Below are 22,720 nucleotides of genomic sequence, written 5' to 3'. Positions count from 1 at the left end.
CCCTACACGCGGTTGGCTGTGGGGGTCACCATCTTGGAAGACATTTGGAAACATTTTGGGTGTTTCTTTGTTCCCCTGGGGTTGGTGAGATTTAGCAATTTTCTGTCTAGTGATTTTTCACTGTTATTTTTTGCCTGTTGCTGTCTTGCTTGTTAGTAAATTGTTATTTTTTCACTTATATTTACTCATATTTGTTCCTTATTGGTGGAAAGAGATCTATTGAAATTGAGGGGAGGTAACTCATTTTAGAGAGTGCACTTCTTTAAATTGTCTTAAACCAAGACAATGCTAAAAAAAGGTAATTTTCTTTGGTATTCCCTGGGCTCTTTTTTGGTAACAAGATCATTTTTCTGATGTGGTGCTTTAAGAATGTATCCTTATCTTATGATGCATCTCTTTTAAAGCCCTGCTCTTGCTCTCATCTGACTTGACTGCCCAGCATGCTACGTACAGTTGGAAGTACTCAAAACAATTGTTTGCCATCATTCACTGGCACCCTGGCAGACAAGTAGTGTGTGCTAGTTAATATTTGTATATTGTTTTTAATATTTTAGGTGGAAGCAGAGAGGGACTTATGACAGGACAGATAATTAAAGAAAACACTGTCTTCCCGGGTATGTCAAATTGTCTGTAAAGACAAGCAGCTCTGAGCTGTTTGGATCATAGTGTTAGTAAAGCTGAACTCATCAGACCTCTCTTGGCACATATATTTCGTGTTTCTTAAAAGTATCTATTCTAGAGTCTTCTAAAAACAGTTCCTTTCTTCCCTTTCTTATAAAAAAGAAGTACTATGGTTGTATTTCAGAAAAGTATTATGGTCGTATTTCTTGTAATTCTTTTCTGTTACCAGCAGAAATACTTTTGGAAACCAGAATATCCTTGATTTCTATCCCAGTTATTTATTGCTAGGAGTCTTGGACAGTCACATTTGCACAATGGTATCAGTGCTAAGTGTCAATGGAATATGTATTTTGCAACAGTTAGAAAAAATACTTAGATTTTAGAGAAGCACAAAGAACTTCAGGGCTATTCTTCAGGTTTGCATGGCAGTAATTTCCAGGCACTTAAAAAAGATGTAATTAAAGGACTCCAGCTGAAATGGAGTTTCCACTGAGAGTTGTGTCTAAAATACTTCTACACCTTTTTTCGTATTACACGAGAGTTTTTACTGAAGAAAACAACAAAGCAAGATCCTGCTGGTTTTAGCAGATCCTGTAGGTACAGCTGTATAGCTGTCTTTACTCCAGAATGGACAGACAACTGAGGCATCCCTGAGGACAGTGTATGTTACAATCCTGTTTTCGATATATCAGTCATATCTTTTTGAAATTTCAAACAAAATTTTACATGCAATGGATTAATTTTGTCTCTTTTCTAGTTAGAATTTAAGTTAAGGACTTTCAGAAGTAGTTGTGGTCTAAATAGCACCATTCTCCTTCTTGAAGCTTTCAGAGTCACTCTGTAAAGGATGAAGATTTAAGAAGTAGGAAAGTAGTTTGCTTCATCTATTTATTGTGGATTACGTGTTGCTAATAATTTCTCACAAAATATTTTAGGCTAGCCTCTAATTCAGCTGAGGAAATCTAATATACCTCCTTCAAGATACTGCCTAGATGAGAAAAAATCAGTAAAGAAGTCCATTACACAGTTCATCAAATTGATCTTTATGAGGGTATTTGAGATGTGATTTGTGGCACTATTTAGGATACATTGCATACTACATTATTGTAAAGTTCAGGTTTGTAACTTAATTATGGGCCAAATTATCTTCAGTTCTAACTTTAGTTGAAGTGACTAGGCCAAGCCTGGCAGGTGATATAAATTGTAAATGGTCTGAGTGTCATGGGGCACAATAAAGGCTGTGTTACGTAATTTTATACTTCGTGTGGGATTTTCAGAGCCGCCTAAAGAATTAAATGAGCTGTTCAAACCTTGTCTGTTCTACTGTTACACTATTGAGCGTTCCTAGTAAAATTATTGCAAACAGTTAATTTTGCCCAAGAGAAAATAAATATGTTTTCAAAGGATAAAATCATGCTGAAGTTTTTTTTTGTTAATATAAGGTTCCATAGGAGTGTGATCAAGCTTAGTGATTTTTTCAGGGCATTCTCTGCAAAGATTTTAAGCCTTCTGTCAGAATTCTGAGATGTAATTATCTTCCATTACTTTCTGATAACTCTCCAAATTCCTCATAGCTTTCCTTTTTTAATATACTTCTGTATTTTTTTTATGATTCACTTTCCAAATTTCCTTCTAAGTTTCTGTCTTTCATATTTCCTTGTGATAATTTTTATTACTTTCTACTAGCGCATGATACAGTTTGCTTTCAGAAATCCCTTATTTTCTTTTGACAGATGTATCATTTTAAGAGAGGGAGGGAAAAAGAGAGATAAACACGTATATGTATGTGCATATATAATGCTTTTTATGAGTCGCTTATGTATTGTGAAGTCTCAAAATTGACTATAATTTGTTTATATAGCTTTTATTTCTCTTTGGCTGATTTTCTTATTCTAATCCATCTTTAAGTTTCTCAGTCTAATTTTTCCTCTTTGAAGAGTAATGGATATAATCATATTATGCTTACTGCAACTTAATATTCAGATACAGTAAGTACGTACATGTAGATTAAGAAAAATGCTTCCTCTTGTTCTAAAAAAACAATCTATATCATTTGGGGAAATTTCTGAAATACATTCAATATGAAACATAAACAGCAATTTTATGGGTAGCAGACGTCACTCTCTTGCTATCCAAACATCATGTTATTTTTTGATCCTCTGTTCCTTGGCAAGTTTCAACAGACAACCTGATTTTTAATGTCTCTTTAACACGCATAGTCGTAAATTTCTACAGAGTGCAATGCACTGCCTTTCTTATGTTAAATAGTAGCTTCATCTCTTGTCATAGGAAGATCAAAAGCGTAATTGGAGGGTGTACTCTGCATCACAAGTACTCTTCCAGTGCAGCACAGCTAAGCTTAGGGTTTTTTCTAGGAAGTTCCTTAAGTGGCAGTTTTATGACAGTGTGAATCAGAACGAAGTTCATAAGTTTCCGTCTTCCTTGACCTATGTTATAATAAATGAAAGCTGTTGGTTAAGGAAAATGAATGCTTTCACTTATTTTTACAACGTATTTCTGCAGAAACGGAGAGATGATTATGTTGGATTGTGATACAGAGGTTATCCTGTAGGACCTAGAGATGCAATTAGCTCTCAGGTATGTGTTTGAGGGGAGGGAGGCAAGTGTAAGAAATTGTATCGTAACAATTACAGGATTTCTCCTCAGCTGGCCATAGGCAATAGAGTCTCAAGATGGCTTTGGTTCATTGTATGACAATCTAACCAGAATGGAGACTTATTAAACCAAGGTGTATTTGCAAGAAAAGTAGAGGCCAGTTGACAGTTTCTGTTACCTTATAAATGGAAAATTTAGGGAGAGCAGAATCTCAGCCTCTGTTTAAGTGTCAGGGCACGGTGAGCACCAGCTTTCCCTAAGGGATGTGGTGCTGAGGAAGATACCATGGCCATCAGGACAAGGGTCCTGCTAGCCAGGGCCCATCCCACTGACCGCAACCGAGGCAAGAAAGACCAGTCCAGAGGTGATAGTCAGGTTTTACCAATAGTCCAGACTGTCAGGTGACTTTGTGATGATGAAGCAGGTCTGAAGAAGTCAGGCCAAAGGTCAGGGTCAGGAACAGTTCCTGAAGAAGGGTCTAGTGATGATTGGGTGTATCCACAGTGATGAGGAGTGAGTGAGATCAAGAGGGTTCATGTCAGCGATTGAATCACAGACCCAGACCAGCAGGGAATCTGAATCATTTATTCAAAGGAATGAGTTGATTTTATACACTTTTCCAAGGCACAGTATTTCCTTACCCCCATCACATGCCCTATCCCGTGTGGCCACATCAGCAGCACACTTCCTTCTGTGGTATGATCACTCGCTGTTCCCCCGTCTGTCAGCTCCCAGCCAGCTCCTCTCCATAGGGGTCTGCCCTGTGACACCTCCTCCCCCCAGGGTCTGGTGGAGACAAGCCTCTGTGTGCTGCCATGTGCCTCTGCAGGCAGGTTTTACAGCTCACAACCCAATCTTACTTCTCCCCATAGGTTCATATCAGGCAGAGTGAAAGGCTGTCTTCTTTTCCATGGTGTGATGTTGCTGCTGTCTGTGGGGACAGTGAGAAAAATGACACAGAAGTCCAAGTCCAGGATAAATGGGATTATTTAATTAATTACAGACTCGTTTATATAGCTTTGTTCACAAGAGTGATATTATTGGGTGCTTGACCATACACCTCCCAGTGTGATTGGCTGAATGCTATGACACCCATTTCAAGATACTTTCTTCAGTGTGGAAAACAAGACTGTGCATAACAAGTTTGCACCTGTGAGATAAAGTCTTGGTGTAGAAAACCCTCTACACTGTTGACAGCTAGCTTGCGTGAGAAAGGAGACTTTCACAAGCTGCTGTAAAAAATAGGAAAATTTCTCTGCCAGCTTTTTTAGCATCTACAGTGTGATACAGGAATCCATCATGTGTGTGCATCCCATGAATAACCTCATGAGGCTCAAGAGCTTTGTTTGGTACTTTTACAACCACCATTAACCTGAGAGAAAAAAAATTCCAAAAGTATTTTGTGTGTGCCTATTAGTCTCTGAAAAGTAATGTAGTTCCTTATCCCCATCCATCTACAAAACTATATTCATTTTCATTCATGAGTTCATTTCCCCTTGTATTGAAAAATCATGCTGGTACCAATGAAGAGGAAATCTCCTCCAAGAAGTTACGATAGCCTTTGACAAGATTTTAAAGTCAAGCAGGAAGTCAGCAAGAAGTCAATCATATACCCCACTAAGTGCTCATAAAATTGTTATTTGCTACATGTTTTGTGAGCTTCAAATCCGGACATTGGACAGATGCAGGTTTTCCATCTAGAAAAGCACCAACAAAGACCTCTTTTTGTCCATTGAAAGAGAGGGAATATGAAGATCTGCACAGGCTTACAGGATGCTGGGAGATTAATAAAGGCAGCCAAGCTGTGATAATCCAGCTACAGCATTTGGGTGGATGATACATACTTTAAAACAGCTTTCTTTGTGTGAACTACAGCATGGAAAAAGGAAGAATGTTGCCCTGAAGGTGGTTCAAAGTATACATGATTAAAAGTGGTGTAGCAGTCAACTCTTTTTCACTCTTTGCAGGAAATGAGCACCAAGAAAGATTATTTTGGAAAGAACAGAATGCACAGGAGCAAGAGCAGGGCAAAGAGCTCATCAGCAAAAGCACCAGGCAGGCTTATGTGTGGAATGTTGCTGAGAACTGGGCGTCGGAATGTACCTATCCCAAATAAACTGCATTGCTTAGGCATATCATGAGCTTGACTCACCCACCCTCCTCTTCCCCAACAACGGTGTTACTCATTCTAAGACTCCTTGTCTCTGTAATGGTCACTCCAAGTCCTGCTTAGGTGGTGTGACTTTCCTGTAGCTCTTCATGTTACAAGTCATTAATGATGCTGGGAACAAGTGACAATATAACTGAAATGAGAAAGTATTTACAAGTACTATGGTTCTGTAAAATAAAATATGTGGGAGTTTTGTAGCATTTATGTGTGGGGGAGATCCATACTCTCTGGCTAAGGACAATCTAATCACTAAAGAACTAAGATAGGCTCTTTCTATGATTAAGGAGTTAGCACTTAACTGAAGTTGTCACTTTTATCTAGGGAAGAAAAACTAACATCTGCAAAAGGCAGTTCATCCACTCTTAAAATATGAATTTAAAACAAATGGAAAGAAGAACCTCTGGAGATCCTTCTTATGTCTTCGCTGACTATAGAAGATGCTTTGATACCTGGTTTAGGCCAGAAGAGTACATTTAAATGCTGAAGGCAGGTGAGGTAAATCTCATTCTTTCAAACTGTTCTGGGGATTTCAGCAATTTTCAGTCAATAAATTCACTTCCTTTCAATAGATGTTATTATACATATTCATATTAATTCTGAATCACAGATATATTTAAATAGCAATGTTAATGACTCCTTGGAATTAACAATAAAATTCTCTTGTGATCCTGAGAGAATAACATTTTGAATAATCACACTTTCAAGGTAATCGGTATGTCTTTGAAAATAGTTTTTGATAGTCTGAAAACTGAAGACAGATTTTTTTTTTTTCCCTTAAAGGTTTAATGACTAGTTCCCTTACTCCTTTTGCTGCAGGCTGTTATCATTATGGATATTAAACTACTTCAAAAACTGTGGGAAGTGTTAAGTTGCAAATATACATTCCTGTTGTACAGAATTACTTGGATGGTGATTAAAAGAATTAATGCTGCTAGTGACCTAAGTGTTCTAACACATTTTCTTGGCAAAATCTTTTCCAGCTTTCTGTTTAGTCTTTTTTTTTCCCTCTTTTCTGCTACAATATATTGGAGGTTTTTTCTCACTTGCAGAACTTCACATTCAACCTTGGAAACTTTTGTAATATGAAGAAATTAACTCTCTAATCAGTATATGACAGCAGTCCTATCATTAATTTGTTAGCTTTCTAAACAGGTACCTTTGTGCCTTCTCACCAGATGGCATTCAGTCTATGAAGAAGTCATATGTAAGCATCCACAAACAACTTAATTGCTATTTTTCAAATCTTTCTTTAGAATTCTCCTTTGCCAATCTGCCCACAGAAATGAAGAATTAAATGCAGCATTTCTCACTGTTGGGTGTTGTTCCTGATTTAGTCTGTATCTCCTGTCTCTCTTCTACAGAGACAGCAAGCTTTTGGGGCATTGCTTTTTTTTCATTCAAAACAGCTCTGGCATTTTACAATAATAAACATCTTGATTAATACACAGAGCTGCTTGATACTTATGTTAACATGCGAAGACTAGAACACCTAAACTCTATTTTCTAGACTTTCTTTTTTACTTTCTGCCTGTGTTTACATGAGAAAATTTGCCAGAACAGATATATCAGAAAAAACACTGCTTGCTTTCCGTACCTAACTTTCCACTCTTTGAATAGTACTAGAAGTAACTAAGTACCTGTTGTCATTTCTAAACATTCACCATATTTAGTAAATAATCCATACTTTATAAATGACATTGTTCTATAGAGTTTTCGGACTTGTGGTATTTTCTAGCTTTGAACTGTACATGTGCACAATCTCATAATTGAATGTTTTATCCCTATGTCTATTAGTATGGCTTGTGAGAGGGAGGTGGGGATGGATGTAATTGTCAATTTATGTTTTAGGTGGCATAGAGGAAAATTATCTGTGTATCTAGAACCAAAGTTGCATTGTATAACCATTTCTTTTATACTGGGAGTTTATACAAGCCGTATTAATTCAGATTCAATCTTACGTAAATCATGGCTTTGCAATCACTTAGGAGTTGTATCATGTTAATCTACAGTGACAGTGTGCAACAGAGTCTAGAAGGTTGTTTGATTTCACACTCTGTAAATGACAGTTCTTGATTTTCTGTAATATTTTGGATCAGAGACAAAACCTTGTGTCAGTAACTGCATATTAGCTGGACGGTTACAGCTGAAATGCAGAACTCTTGTGGTTGGGTGATATGATCAACATTCATCACAAGCTAATAATGGTGATTCTGAACATCTTAATTGGAGATCACACAAATCTGTGCAGTGTGAAATAAGATGTCTGGGCAATTGCAAAGATTTTGACTGGTCCTTGCGCTGATAGCCTGCAGAAGATTTTAATATTCTGAAGTCACACCAGATGGGCGATCTGCTGCAGTATATACCTTGGACCAGTTTTAAGCTGCAAGGGTTCTGTATCTGATGTCACCCCAAGGGGAAAATAATAAACGGCTGCACTAATGACATTTTTTAATCTCTCTACTCTTGATTTACCTAGGCTTTAACTGATGCAATAGTCAGTTTAGGAAAATATATAAGAATCTGTTAGTGATGCAGAAGCCAAATGTATAAAATGTCAGGAAAGAAGAGACATCTGATAAAAACCCTGATTGAAATCGGAAACTGGATTACACAGCTGAAGATTCAGAAATAATACATAAAAGCATGACATAGCTAGCATTTCCTGAGAACTGAAATCAGGACGACCAATTTATGCTTAAGGAGCCTACAATGCTCTGAAACTACAGACTTGAAGGACAAGAAAGATGATAGGCATATGATAGAGACATGCATGGGTTGAAATTTTGATACAGACCTGCTCATATTCTGGTAACCAGGACAGTGACTAACATACTGAGTAAGAAGCAAAATTGACCCCACTCTGCAGAAGATACAAGTGATGACTTGTGCCAGTCCCATTACTGGTTCCCATTAGTCCATCGGTACAGCAATATATGAAGTTCTCTAGAGTCATGGGACATTCAGTTTGTCCTTTTAACTTTTCTAGGGAGTTGTGCTATATCAAAACCTGACACTGGGACAAGCTGGGAATTGCCCCTTGGTAGTTACAGGATATTTAATATACAGTGGGTTAGGAGACTAAGCTCCTAACATTTTTCAAAGTCAGGACAAGATGCTGAGAAAGCTTGACACCACTTGAAATTTTTAAGAAAAGTTCTTTCAACTTCCATCTCTGTCATTAAAAACATTTTTGGCTGGACTTTCCTTCTTTGAGAATCGGAGAAGACAGGATAGAAGGAAGTTACGTGGGACTCTAGTCCAGCACTCCAGCACATTATAGGGTAACTTATACTTGACTTGCCATAAATGAGCTGAAAAGCCAGATAGGTGGACTGATTTGTTCTGAAAGTGTGATTTGCTGAAAAATATGCTGCCTTTGTTTGAAAGGCCACAAATAATCCAATTACATTAATTCTGAAGAAGATTGCTTCCTAATGTTTAACTTGAAGACAACATATCCAAATTGGATTATGGTAGACATAGCTGCCTTATACCTGAGGCCTGCTCAAGAACAAGTGATGTCATGTGCTGCTCACTTCTGAAGTACTGATTAATGAACAAAGCCCTTCCCAGAAACAAGGGTCTAAATGTCTCAATTCCCAAGAGAGTTTGCATTTTTTTCATTGAGATGCGCAGTACAATACAGTGAATTAAAGTAATTTTCAGTTCTGTAGCTGAATGTCATTCCCTTTAAATGAGATACTGGCAGTTAGATGGCTGTGATTGCTGCCAGCTGTCAATACCCCCAAGGAAAGCCGAGATACTTCTGCGGTGGAAGATGAACAAGAAGCCTGCTGATCAAACACATGACAAGTTGTGTCAGAGGATTAGCGAGTTAAATAAAATAGATGTGTGTTTACACTCTTCTAGTCATAAACAAGCTGTCTGTGAGTTTTCTTTTTTTCCTTGCAGAGAACACTTCATACTCCAGTGTGTTAACTGGTGTTTGTAGCTTCTGTTGTTGCATTATGGAATACATGTCTCTAGATAGAATGGAAAGGAGCTAAACCAGCCATTTTCCTGTTGTCCAAATGTCTGTCTGTTTTGCTTGGATAAGTACCCTTTAAATATACAACAGGAGTAAAAGTGATTCACTCGTTACTGTTACTTGTTGTAGTAAATGGATATGTATAAAATTTCAAAACTAGGCACTCAAAATTTGAAATATGCAGTAAATTCATGAATCAAATACCTGCTGTGCAGTACAAGTCAGGTATTAGTGTTGCACACAGTCAGTTACCTTCTCTTAGGTTCTGTATGCATAATTTAGACATACACACCAGATTATGCCTAATTTTGTAAAAGGTAGTCCATATGTTTTGTGAGCCCTCTTCTGTTTCTTCTTACTACACCTGCTTACTCCTAGTGTTCAGCAGAAAATTAGCTGAAAGCAGTAAAAAAGGAAGTGAAGACTACCAATGCAGTTTAAAAATTCTAAGAACAATCTTAAAAAGTTTAAATCTGTCTTTACATCTATGCACTGTCAGGTGGCTGAGACTATGAAGTGTTTTTTTGGGTTGGTTTGTTCTCTTTTACAGCCTTCAATGTCAGCCAAGTGACATGTTTTAAAAGTCTGTGGAGCTGATTAGTGTTGGGTGTAGGTGTATAATCTTAACAGAGGTACCTCCTGGGAGGACATGTCCAACCTTAACACTCAATAAAGAAACAAATAATATTTAATTATATTACATGGTAAGGAAATGTGAAGTTTTATTCCTCAAAGAGAAAAAAATTTTTTTTTTCTTGACAAAGGGCTAGGTTGAATGGAAATTATCATAAATCCGTATGGGAATATATCTGAGTACTGCATGAACACCAAGGTGTCTAAAGTCTGCAGAAATTCTTAATAAATCTCATTGTGCCTTCTGAGACACCAGCCACTGTAAAGATTTTTTTGTCTGAGTTTATTAAAAGCTTCTGAGACACTTTTAATGACAGGTAGTCATTATGTAGCAGCCGCAGTGGGGAGTCCTGTAGTGTTTTACATCTTATTTGTCAATTGTCTTCCTATTTGGAGAGACATACTGGCTAAGTAAGGAGGCTAATCACCAAGGCCCCCTGTCCTTTCATGAGGCAGTTCTTAAAACTCTTTCAAGAGGAAGAGAAATCCTAGACAACTCACAAACTGAAAAGCAGAGGCCAGACTGAACAGTCAGCCAACAGCAGTCATGAGAAGGGAGCTACAGAAGGGTTAAGAGCCAGGCCTATCATGTGTGTATCTGAAGGGAGGGCGTCAGGAGGATGGAGCCAGGCTCTTCTCAGTGGTGCCAGGCAACAGGACAAGAGGCAATGAGCAGAAAGTTCCACTTGAATATGAATTCAAACCTTTTTTAATGTGCAGGTGACTGAGCACTGGAAAAGATTGCCCAGAGAGGCTGGGGAGTCTCCATCATGGAGAAAGTCAAGAATCATCTAGACACAATCCTGAGTAACAAGCTCTAGGGGACCCTGCCTGAACAGGAAGGTTGGACTAGATGACCTCCAGTGGGCCCCTTCCAACCCCAACCGTTCTATGATTCTGTGATTTTGTGTGATCTCATCTTCTTCAGAGGCAGGTGGTCTGTGTGATTTTCTCGGTAATCCTAGTTTAGGCTTAGCTTTGTGCATAGACCAAGGCTTCATAGACTAAGAATAGAAGTTATTAGAAGTATTTTGTTTTCTTAGTTTTTCTAAATGTGAAGGCTATGAATACATTACTGGAGTGGGATATAGGACCCAATTCAGTTTTTGCTCAGATACAGATCCACGGTGACTCTAAAAAAGCAAGTGGAGGCTGTAAAAACCAGTCACAAAGGCTGTGTTTACACCTCTGTAGTGTGGTTCATTTTAATATCATTCCTAGCTTTCTAGGTAAGGGAATAACTGAAATGTGCTGTGTCTGTCCTCCCCCAAAGCACATTCCTTTTCTTTGAGTACCAGTGGTAGGTGAAGGGTTGGTCTGTGTGTGCAGTCTAGCTGTGATAGTCAGTGAATGCCTGGACCAGGGAAGGCTTCTCGTTGTAGACATAGCTGATGAAATGCCTCTAAAAATTAATGACACATAACATAAATTGCCTTCTGAACATCATGAAGGTTGATTCCCTTTTACCTCTGTGATGTCCTGCTAATGTGGGCACCTGACGGAGGCTGGGTAAAAGGAATTCCCTCCTCCTCTTTTCTGCTATGAACCTCTTTAGTGAGGTGCCTTTTTTAATCTTCCTTTTGCTTTGAAGGGAGCTTTTGTTCGGTATATTCATCAAGATACTACCTTTTTTTTTTTGTAGGCCTTATTTAAATGTCTGACAACATCAAAACTTGAGTGCACTGATCTTTAGAACAGCACAGTGATGTAGGAGGGCTCACCACTGCCTTGGAGAAAAGGAACTGAGGACTAAAGTAGCTCAAATGATTTCTCAGCAGCCACACACTCAATTTGTGGGTAAGTAAAGACTCCAGTTCTAAGTGCCATACCTGCCCCAAACCACATGTGCATGCGGAGGGTATGCATGTGTAGTCACCAGCTGGGGAGTAGGAGGCCCTGGGTCCAGGCAGGGTTATCAGGTGGGCAGAAGGTCTGTGCTGGTATTTGGGGGAACCTGTGAGTGTGGGATGCCCATGGGACAAGTGTGTGAGTTCTTCATGTGTGCAGTGAGGATCCAGTGGGACCAGCCAGTCAGTCAGGGACCTGTGGGATGAATAAGGGGGATGCGATGTGGGAAGGGGTGCCAGGTGGGCAGAAGGGCCATGCAAGTCCTCAGGGGATCCATAAATGTGTGTGTGCTTGTGCACAGCCGAGGAAGTGTTTGACGAGCGGACAGTGAAGGGGGTTGAGAACTGGCTGAGTGGTGGCTCTCAGAGCGCTGTGATCAGCGACAGAGCCTGGCTGAAGGCCTGTAGTTTAGCAGCGGTCAGTACTGGGTCCAGGCTTGTTCAACTTATTCATCAAAGACTTGGATGAAGGGACAGAGCACACCCTCAGCAAGTTTGCAGATGATACAGAACTGGGAGGAGTGGCTGACAGACCAGAAAGCTGTTCTGCCATTCAGTGGGACCTGGAGTGGAGAGTTGGGCAGAGAAGAACTCAATGAAGTCCAGCAAAGGTAAGTGCAGGGTCCTGCCCATGGAGAGGAATTACCCCATGCCCCAGTACCAGCTGGGGGCTGATCTTCTGGAAGGCAGCTCTGTGGAGAAGGACCTGGGGGTCCTGGTGGACAACAAGCTGTCCATGAGCCAGCAGTGTGTCCTGGGGGCCAAGAAGGCTGATTGTATCCTGGGCTGCATTAGGAAGAACGTTGCCAGCAGGCCAAGGGAGGTGATCCTGCCTCTCTACACAGCCCTGGTGAGGCCACATGTGGAGTGCTGTGTCCAGTTCTGGGCTCCTCAGTACAAGAGAGACTGGAGAGGGTCCAGCAATGGAGGTTAACATGGTTAAGGGCCTGGAGCATCTATCTTATGAGGAAAGGCTGAAGGAGCTGGTGCTGTTTAGCCTGGAGAAGAGATGACAGAGGGCAGATCTTATCAATGTATATAAATATTTTAAGGAAGGGTGTAAGGAGGAAAGAGCCAAGCTCTTCTGGGTGGTTCCCAGCAACAGAACAAGGAGCAACAGAAAGAAACTATAAGACAGAAAGTTCCATCTGAATATGAGGAAAAACTTCTTCACTGTGAGGGTGATGGAGCACTGGAACACGGTGCCCAGAGAGGTTGTGGGGTTCTCCTTCCCCAGAGATATTCAAAAACTGCCTGGACATGATCCTCTACAACCTGCTGTAAGGTGAACCTGCTTTAGTGGGGGCTTGGATTAGATGATTTCCAGATGTCCCTTCCAACCCTAACCATTCTGTGATTCCAAGAACCTGTTGTGTGTCCTGCACTAGTGACATTCTGCCTCTGCCTCTGTCTGGTGTGAGTCCTGAATGTGGGAGCCGCTGGGGGCAGTACCTTGTCTGTGGCTCTCTGTGTGACTGGCTGTGTTGGTGTCCTCTGTGAATGTGTGTGTCCACATGAGTGTGTGTCTGTGTGTCTCTGGGATATGTACTCGGCTTTGCTGCTGGTTGAACCTGCAAAGAGGAAGGCATCAGCCTTGTCCCTCAGCCTGGACAGAGACCCTGGGTCCCCTGGGCTGGGCTCCAGTGGCCAGGCAGGAGGAATCCCCAGGCCTGGAGCTGCTGGAGCTGGTGAACACTTGTAACAGCTTAACATTATGTCTATGTTACACTGCTTTAGCTGGATACTCCCCAAAATTAACATTTTTTTTTTCCTCACACTGTCCTTTAAAGTTACAAAGGTATTATACTTATGGAGACATAGACTACCAAGATTAAGAGGTGTATTTTCAGTGACTAGTCTTTTTAGGTTCTTCCACTTAAAGGAAAAAAAAGTTCATCATAAATTACTTTCAGTGGGTTTGAATCTTGTCATAATGTTGTAGTTAATAAAGCTGGAAACCCTCTAGGGCACATAAGGGCCTTAGTGCCCTGTAAATAAGGAATTAAGAAATGAGGGATGAAAAATTATTTGACATTTTTAAAAAGTTTGGCTTCTGATGTGGTTAATATCACATAGCAGATGTAACATGCCACAGAGGTCACAGCTTACTGCCTGAGGTGAGCTAACTGAGCAGAAACCACAAGGAGAGATTATACCCACAGAAACAGTTTATTACAAGAGAGCTGAAGGGCATTGGCTGTGAGTAAGCTAGAGAAATTTATGCTGTAGTTTAACCATCACTTTAAACTCCTGAAGCTGACAAAGAGACATTTGGCCTTCCCTGGATTACTTTTCCTGCTGCTGTGCCCACATAAACAGCTGTGCTGGACAAAGAGAGGTGAGGGCAGAGGAGAAAGGAAAAGAAATATTCCATTTTTAACTTGGACAAGTTTTTCTGCCTAGTTTACTGCCTTCTATGTTGGCACAAGTGAGGAGTTAATATAAGGATGGAAATGAATGGCTGAGCAAGGGAACCATAATGGATCTCTTTATTTAGCTGGCCTGTGCTACATAAAAATGACAGCAGAATTATGACATTTTAATTGCTTTGTGGATAACTAGGAAAATGGGTTTCCTAATAGTTCGTAGCGTAATTCAGGAAGAATCCCCGAAGGTTATCTAGTCCCAACTCCTGATAATAGCAGAGCACTTCAGTGGTCATTGAAGTGGCTCACGGCCTTCCCCAGTTGGATTTTGAATGTTTCCATGGTGAAAATGACAAAACCCCTTTGGACAGGCTGTTTCCAGTTCTTAACCCACCTTTGGAAATAATTTTTTCCTTATGTCCTGTTGGAGTTTATTTTGACAACGTATCTCACCTGGGGGAGCCCTGACCTGATCACTGTGTTTCAAATGCAGCCTCCATAGTGCTGAATAAAGAGAAATAATCGACTTTGTTGACCTGCTGGCTAAGCTTTTGCTAGTGCAGCCCAGTATGTGGTTAACCTTTGCCACAACAGGGTACACGGCTGTCTCACATTGAACTTACGGGCACCAAGATAGCTTCCCTGCTGGTCCTTCTCTGCAGAGCTGTTTTCCAGCCCTATCTGTCCTGTTGTATGGAGGTTTTTCTCTGTGATCTTACTGTGCAGATCTCTAGCATATGATTACCTTGGATGAAAAGAGCAAAGTGATTCAGAAAACTTTGAAACAAGCCCGCATTGAATTTCCTATTTCCTAGAGTGGTGTCCTAGTCCTCTGGGGTCCTTAAAAATCTGCAGTTTGTTGTCTTTCCATACTTTCCTCTCAGTCTGCTAAGGTTAACCTTGCCACACTTGCTTTCTACACATCCATGATCCTCCTCTTTGGAAGTTAAGAGTAAACACAGTAACAGCAAAACTTTTAAAAATTGAGAATATCAATGAGAAAGGAAAAGGACAAGAAGGCAGAAACATGGGATGCTTAGCTTTGCAGTTATTAGGACCCTGGCACACATAGTTGATTGCATAAACAATCAAAACAGAGACTATGAAACTAGCATATGTTACTAACATTAGAATAGTGCTGCCATGTCAGATAAAGCTCTTTTTAAAGTATATTTTCTTCCCTTTGTAATGATTTTGCTTTTGAAATTACTCTGTATGAAACTGTGTTTAATCATTACAAGTGTGACTATCCCTACACTGTTCAAATGCCTTCTCCTACTACATTTTATTTCTTATCAGGAACAGCACTCCAAACACTTGTCTCAGTGTTCATATCAAAGAAGACAAAATCCAGGCCTCTGAAGGACTGAATTGCTTTATGCATTTTTGTTCATCACAGAGAACAATCCCCATACTTACAAGTGCACTAGGTGTATTTGTAGTGCCTTGCCAATTGCAAGGAAATTTTTTCTACTTTTAACATTCTGCTTTGCTCATTCTTTCCTCCATTGTCATAACTGAATTCATAAAACAGTTCTTTTTTTTTGTTTTATAAATGAAACATTATTCAGGAAGAGAGCAAGAATGCATGCACAGAAGTCATTGAAGAGTCACCTGTATTGATAAAAGACCTCTTACTTTCAATAATGAAAAATAATAAACTTTGACATTATATGAAAAAGGTAAATTTATTGTTTGCTCACCTTAAAAATACCATTTCACCAAGCAAAGTAATTTTGGAGTAACTTCTTTCATATTCTTTTATAATAATTTAAAGACACACCTAATTAATGTATCATTTTAAGGATGAAGAAAATATGATGATAAGGTTCAAGAGTGAAGGTTAGGTTCAGTAGGTGCTCTTTATCCTACACAGCAGCTCTGAGAAAAAAATCTATTCTGTTCCTTTTTTCAAGTTCTTGCAGCAGGTTCTGAGTGTATTTTGCTATTTTATCCATCTCAAACACGCTAAGAGACTACTTTGTCATTATATCCGCCCCTAACAGCAGCAGATTATTAGACCTGGATTTAACAGAGTGAGATTGACCTGCAACAGTTTGAGAAATTGTAACAGTTAGAAAAGTTTGTGTGTCTGGGGTTCTTTGTCTGTGAAGACCTCCCACCCATTTTGTTCCCAGGTTTTCTTTCCAGCTATATAGAATAATACGTGAAAAATAATAAATGCAAAATTTTTCAGAATAAGTATAACCTGTTTCATGAATAATTCATTTCTGTCTTGTATGACTTCATTATGTCATGTATAACTAGCACTTTGTACTGTCAGGCTGAAAAGCTACAAAAATTGTTTAACCGTGCAGCATAAATTCATAACTTGTAATTTGAAAAGTGACATGATATTGCACAAGTTCTTGCATTCTCAAACGTGCTTTCCCAGATAACTTACTTAGGATTTAAAACATACAAGACTTAGAGGTTTTTTTTCTTCAGTCATAGAGGTCTGCTTTTATAAAAACAAATTATATGTTTCATAATATTTACTGGCCTAACAGCTCTCATAAAGGAATGACTTTCAGACTCATTGGTCTTAATTCTGCAAGATAGCTAAAGCCATACCTCAATATTTCATCAGTTATGTCAGATACCTGATACATAGTAATATACCATCTTCTAAGTGAGGAAACTCCGGCACTACTCACAAAAATATTGTTCCCTAATTGCCTAAAGGAGTCAGTAACACAGCTGTGAGTTTGCTGTGGTTTGAAGCCCAAGGAGTGACATGGCCTATCTGGTACCTGCACATTTGGTTAGTTGGTTGGTTGTTCCAGTGGGAAGAAGATAAAAAGTTTTGTTCAAGACTGTATTTGCAGCTGCAACTATTTGTTTGTGTTTGTATTAGTGTTCTGTCATGCAGTTCCATAGGTGCTCACCAGACAATGTGTTTCTGGAGAAAATGTTCCTAGAAGGATGGTAAGTAAGTAGATGGATCAGTTTGTCTTAGGATGTCCTCCTGCAGAAAAAGCCTCCAGCCTTCCTCTTCTTACATCTCTCAAACTGTGCAACTGAGTTACAAGGTCCTGCCTTCAATACCTATGTAATGACCAATGACCTATGTAATCACAGAATTGTTTATACTGGAAAAGATCCTAAAGATCGAGTCCCACCCGAGTCCACCACTAAACCATCCCTAAGCATCTACATGTCTTTTAAAGACCTCCAGGGATGGGAACTCAACCACTTCCTTGGCCTTTATACTCCCAGCAGTCTCCAGGGATGTAATGACAAAGGGCTTTCTTTCTCACCAAAGTAGCAGGGAAAAAAATGCCAAGATAAAGAAGGTTAAGGGTGTTTGCACTTAGACACCAGAATTAGGTGCCTGAAATTTCCCTTTAGAAGTTTTTTGAAGGCCACACTTCTCTCCATTGAATAGAGACAGAACCTGAGCACTTACTTTAATATTGCTTCCTTTTAACTTTTATGTTTGTGACAGGTACAGAGTAAATCTCATACTTTTTTTTTTTTTCCCCCACAGTGTGAAATATGGTTTTCTAAGATTACTGTTCATGGTTACTAACAGTTGCTCCTCTGCACTGTTTAGAAACACCTGCATTCAGGGTCAACAATTTCATTACCCAGTCATAAATTCAGTTAAGAGCTATATGAACAGATCCTCACTGACTTGCCAGTGTGTCCAATAAGGAACAGAATCAGGATTAATTGTTAAGTTACACTCTAGTGTCCTTCCATCTCAGTGCTCCAAGCAAACTTAAAAACAACTTTCTGTTTTTGTTTTAACTGCCTCATTTTTTCCATCACAATCTGGAGGCGAGGAGAATCATAGGCATTGATATGGATTTCTTTTTCTGGTAAATAGGATTTGTTTTGCATTTTAAACTGTTGAACAGGGTCTTTTTCTTTCAAACACATTTTTCCCTTTAAGCATACCATTATGTATATATCTCACAAATGCAGGGAAAAGATCACTATGCAGAAATGGGACATGAATGACATTTTGCTATCCTGTACCATCGTGGTTTTAAAAATAATATGTTTGTTCAGATTTTTCTCTTCACAAACTGTGATCCAAGAGCAAGGCAACCTCATGACAACCAACAATTACAGAACATCTCAGAAACAGTCTTTAAAGGATGAAGCCTCAGGCAAGTTCTGTTTCCTATAATGTCAGAAGAAAAGTTAATACAAAGTGAGTCTTCAAATGAACAGAAACTAATTTGATACTTGGCAGTAGCTAAGGAAGAGCTTAGTTCTTCTTTAACTTTTTGTTTTGCTTTTCCTCTTCCCACAGAGAGATTTTGTAGTTTTTCATACTCCTTCATCAAACTTTTAAGGCAGAAGAGTTTAGATAAGACAAGTGATTCATTGAGCCAGACTTCCCAGGTGAAAAGAGTATGTTAAAATTACATATGAAGAATGCAGATAGGAGTTTTATATTCACCTATTCCCTACAACAGCCTGGCATGTGAGATTATGCAGGGATGCAAATTTGCTCTCTAAATTCCATTTTCACAGTCTTTGAACCAGCAGTAATACTGGGAATGCAGCTACTGCTCTTCTCCATTCAGTATGCAGGTCACTATAAAATTGCTGGTTCAGAACCTTCTCATATGACCTACCATCACCTCTTCATGTCAAAAAAAGTTGCTAAAGACATCAGTTCTGAGCCCAAAGAGGACAAATAAATGACTGCCATCATCCCTTTGTGGAGGGGTTAGCACATTGCTTCCTTGGGACACCTGACCTTGCAATGTCATTGCAACAAATTAATTCTGGCCTATAGGTAACTTATTTGTGTAGAAGTTGGCAGAAATTGGATGATTTATCAATCTCATCCTTCATTTGCAATTGTAAATAGAGTATTGAGTAGGCGAGTTCTATTTTCATCATACAAATTGACTGTCTGGTACAGAATTACTCAAATACTAATCCTAATTTGCACCCAGTGCAATACTGTTTAAGTCAATGGGTAAAGCTGGTTTTTTGACCTCACACAGCAATTGACCCATTTACTTTTCGCTGTGTTCTGTTTGATGCTTTATTTATTAGAAAGACTGCAGATAGCCTGCACTTGTAATCCCAAAGACGAAGAAGAAAATTTGAAGTCCTTTTCTGAGGCAGTGTTATACAGTTGAGTTCTGTGATCTTCATTGCTGAGGTGTGTTTTTCACCCATTAATTGATCTTACTCCTAGTCCAGGTTCTAAAGCAATGTATATTTCGCATGGTCAACACAGATCTTAGAGCCTTCTTCATCTTGCTGTGTTGCTGGAAGGATCTCTGGCATTAAAGATATAGTTGCATAAAAGGAAGGGTTTGGAATTGACTGCCTTTTTTTTTTTTTTTTTCAGCAAACGTGTTTAACTTTTTAGTGCATCTTCTTTTCTATCACCTTGGTTATTCTCCCTCATAGATTTCTTCTAATCTGTAATGATACCTAGATTCATTATTTACTTGAAAAATTTTCAAAAAAGTGCTTTGTGTTTTCTCTCATTATCTCAGCCCCCCTAGAAGGGATTCTTCTAGGTAACACTTGCAAATTCAGGTCACTAACATTCCTTAATTCCTCCAAAGATGTATTTCTTTAACTATGAAGTCTACACATTTGTGAAAACTGTTGGACAGCTTGCATTTTAGAACCTTGCTGGTTTGGTTGATGAACATTGTTTTGATAGTTCGAAAGTTTTCATGCAAAAAATTGCCCATATCATAGTATAAAATGATTTGGGTTGTAAGGGACCTTAAAGATCATCTAGTTTCAACTCCCCAGCTATGGTCAGGGATACCAACCACTGGACCAGGTTGTTCATAGTCCCTAGCCCTAGTTCATCATCCTAGCCTTGAAACACTTCCATGGATGGGACATCTACAACTTCTCTGGGCAGCCTGTTCTTATGCCTCACCACCATCACAGTAAGGAATTTCCTTCTAACATTTAACCTAAATCTCTCCTATTTTAGTTTAAAACCATTCTCCCTTGTCCTGTTGCTGTCTGCCTGTGTGAAAAGTTGCTCTCCACCTTTTTGATAAACTCCTTTAAGTACTGAAAAGCTGTAGTGAGGTCTTTCCAGAGTCTTCTCCCAACTGAACAACCTCAACTGAACTCACTCAGCCTGTCTTCATAGGAGAGGTCCTTCATGCCCCTCCTCTGGTTCTACTCCAACAGGTCCATGTCTTTCCTCTGCCCCAGATTTGGACATGGTTCTCCAGGTGAGGCTTCATGAAGATATAGCAGAGGGGCAGAATCACCTCCTTCGACCTAGTGGCCACACTCCTTTTGATGAGGCCCAGGGTGCAGTTGGCTTCCTGGGCTGCAAATGCACATTGCTGACCCCTGCCCAGCTTTTTATCCACCAGAAACCCATGTCTCTTAAAGCTTTACACGACATTTTCCTCTGGATTTTTTTTGGTTTATGATTTTTCAATAGCATTTCCCAGTGTGATAATCTGTGACTCTGTGTAATAATAATGAATTGGGAAAACACAATGCCATGTGGCTGATTTTTATAATGTAAGCAACATAACTCGCTAATCTTGTGCTGTTTACATGATTTTTACATGCAAGAATAAGTAACAAAAATAGTTGGTGGATTTTATGTATTCAAAGTTGAAAGATTAATCCTTACCCCAGCAGTTAAATACAAATCAGTAAGATAAGGGAAGATAGAAGTAAAATGATGAAGGTGAAGTCTGACACTTTAATTCCATTTTTTCTTCTTCCTCACTTTATCTGATCCCTCTTACAGTTTGTCCCCTAAAACAGGGTCCCACTCCCCCACCTTTTTTCCCTCTGTCTCCATAATGGATTTTGATTTGAATTGTAATATACATGGACTCACTGTCATAAAGCAAATAAAGGGAATGCTATAGAGCACTTGCCTACCATTTCACAGCTCTTCTTGTTCATGAATTTGTATCTTAAATTTATTGTTTTAATATCTCGAAGTCCAACAGCTTATTAACTGCTCTGACACTCCAAATACACTTTTTTTGATCATGTGTCACTCATTCTAATGCCTTTGTTTTTTGAAGGACCACTAAATCTTATAAGCAGAGGTTTAATTTCCTCCTTTGAAAGAAAAGGAAAAAAATTACTAAAGTACTTGATGTTGGCTCTATAGCAATGAGGTATTCATCTCTATTTCTGTCTGTTGAGATGCTTTTCAGGCTAATAATTGCGAATTGATCATTGTAAAAATCTATATTACAGCAACAAAAATGACATATGCATTGCAGTGATAGGATTTTAATATTGAAACCATTTTTTCATAGTAATATTGCATGGGGATGCATGAACTTTTCACACTTAAAATGTATTTTGAGAGTTTCAAGAATACTTAGTATTTCTAATTATTTCATGTAAATTTCAATTCCCCCACTTGAATTGTTTAGTTAATAAGTACTGGAATTTTAAAATTACATTCTCTCACATTTTCTTCATTATTATGATGAGAATTTTATCTTCTTTGGGCATTTATATTTCTGTAGGTAATAAGCATAGTCAGTTGTTGCAAATCTCCTGATTCTGAGCTGGTTTCTGCAGTTTTTCATTCTGTAAAATTAATTACAAAAGTTCAGTAGTAGAACAGTTGGTAAGAATCAGGTGTGGGGTGAGGGGCAGAATGAAGAAATTCAAAATGCGGAGAATTAACTGAAGGAGGAAGAACCTGAACAAGCACCTGAGCCACAGAGATTGAAAAGCTATTTCCTGTAGTCACAGATATAAAAGTGTTTCATGTTCAGCAGGAGAACATGGCAAGGTGGGTTTTGTGATAGGGTGGTCTCCATCAGATGGACATCTTACCTTTGGTCTACTGGGGTTCATTTCCACCAGAAGTTTACAACAACTAGGAAAAACTTTCTAAGTCTTGATTTTCTCCCACAGTGAGTGTGGTAGCAAACAGGCTAGCACCAGCCCTGGCAAAGCATGATACTCGAAGAGAGCATACACTTGGAGAGAAGTGTGGGTCTACACCATAGCTCCCAGTGGAGGCAGAGCCATCCTCACCAGCTGAAAAGTGTTAGAGGGGTGCTGCTCTCCACAGGATAGAACTCGTCTGGTCCATACATGGTTCCAGGTTGACTCTTGCCACGTGTGGGCCTGTGGAATCAGCCCGGGGCATCTGCTGCTCGTCAATTTGTGTGAACCAAAGCTGTGTTTCTACTTCAGTTTAGCTAGAAGTGTTGGAGCAAGAAAATAAATCCAACCCTCCTAAAAGTTTTGATGTTAAAGAAAAAGAGGTAGAGATAGGATGACCCTCCAAGAAGGGTATTTTAAGGAGAGGGCTCTGAATCTATGTGGGGCAGGCTTTGCATTTTCAATCCCTCTTCTGTTGTTCTTATATCTGTACTATTGGACACCATGGGTCATGCAGGGAATGGGAGCTGGGAGACTGATTCTCTCCTTTACACTTGAGTAGAGATGCCTGTCACGTACGCTGGTGTCATTCTGTACTGGGTGTCTGTGGTGGGCTGGTGGCAGCCGGGGGTGGCGGGCAGGCGAC

The 22,720-nt window shown here is 39.4% G+C and overlaps 1 long non-coding RNA gene across 1 annotated transcript in view; it reads left to right on the top strand.

Annotated features, from left to right (window-relative positions):
- Positions 1-4,022: 4,022 nt before the first annotated feature.
- LOC108446582 overlaps positions 4,023-22,720 on the top strand; it is a 26,180-nt gene continuing 7,482 nt past the window's right edge. The window contains exons 1-2 of the long non-coding RNA XR_001861791.1: positions 4,023-5,897; positions 11,674-11,828. This is a non-coding gene — a long non-coding RNA (uncharacterized LOC108446582). The remainder of the gene's footprint in view (positions 5,898-11,673; positions 11,829-22,720) is intronic.

Source organism: Corvus brachyrhynchos, unplaced genomic scaffold (assembly GCF_000691975.1).
Source record: "Corvus brachyrhynchos isolate BGI_N302 unplaced genomic scaffold, ASM69197v1 scaffold202, whole genome shotgun sequence".
Lineage (NCBI taxonomy): Eukaryota > Metazoa > Chordata > Aves > Passeriformes > Corvidae > Corvus > Corvus brachyrhynchos.
The sequence above is the reverse complement of the archived record's forward strand: the minus strand, read 5'-3'. Positions and strand labels throughout refer to the sequence as shown.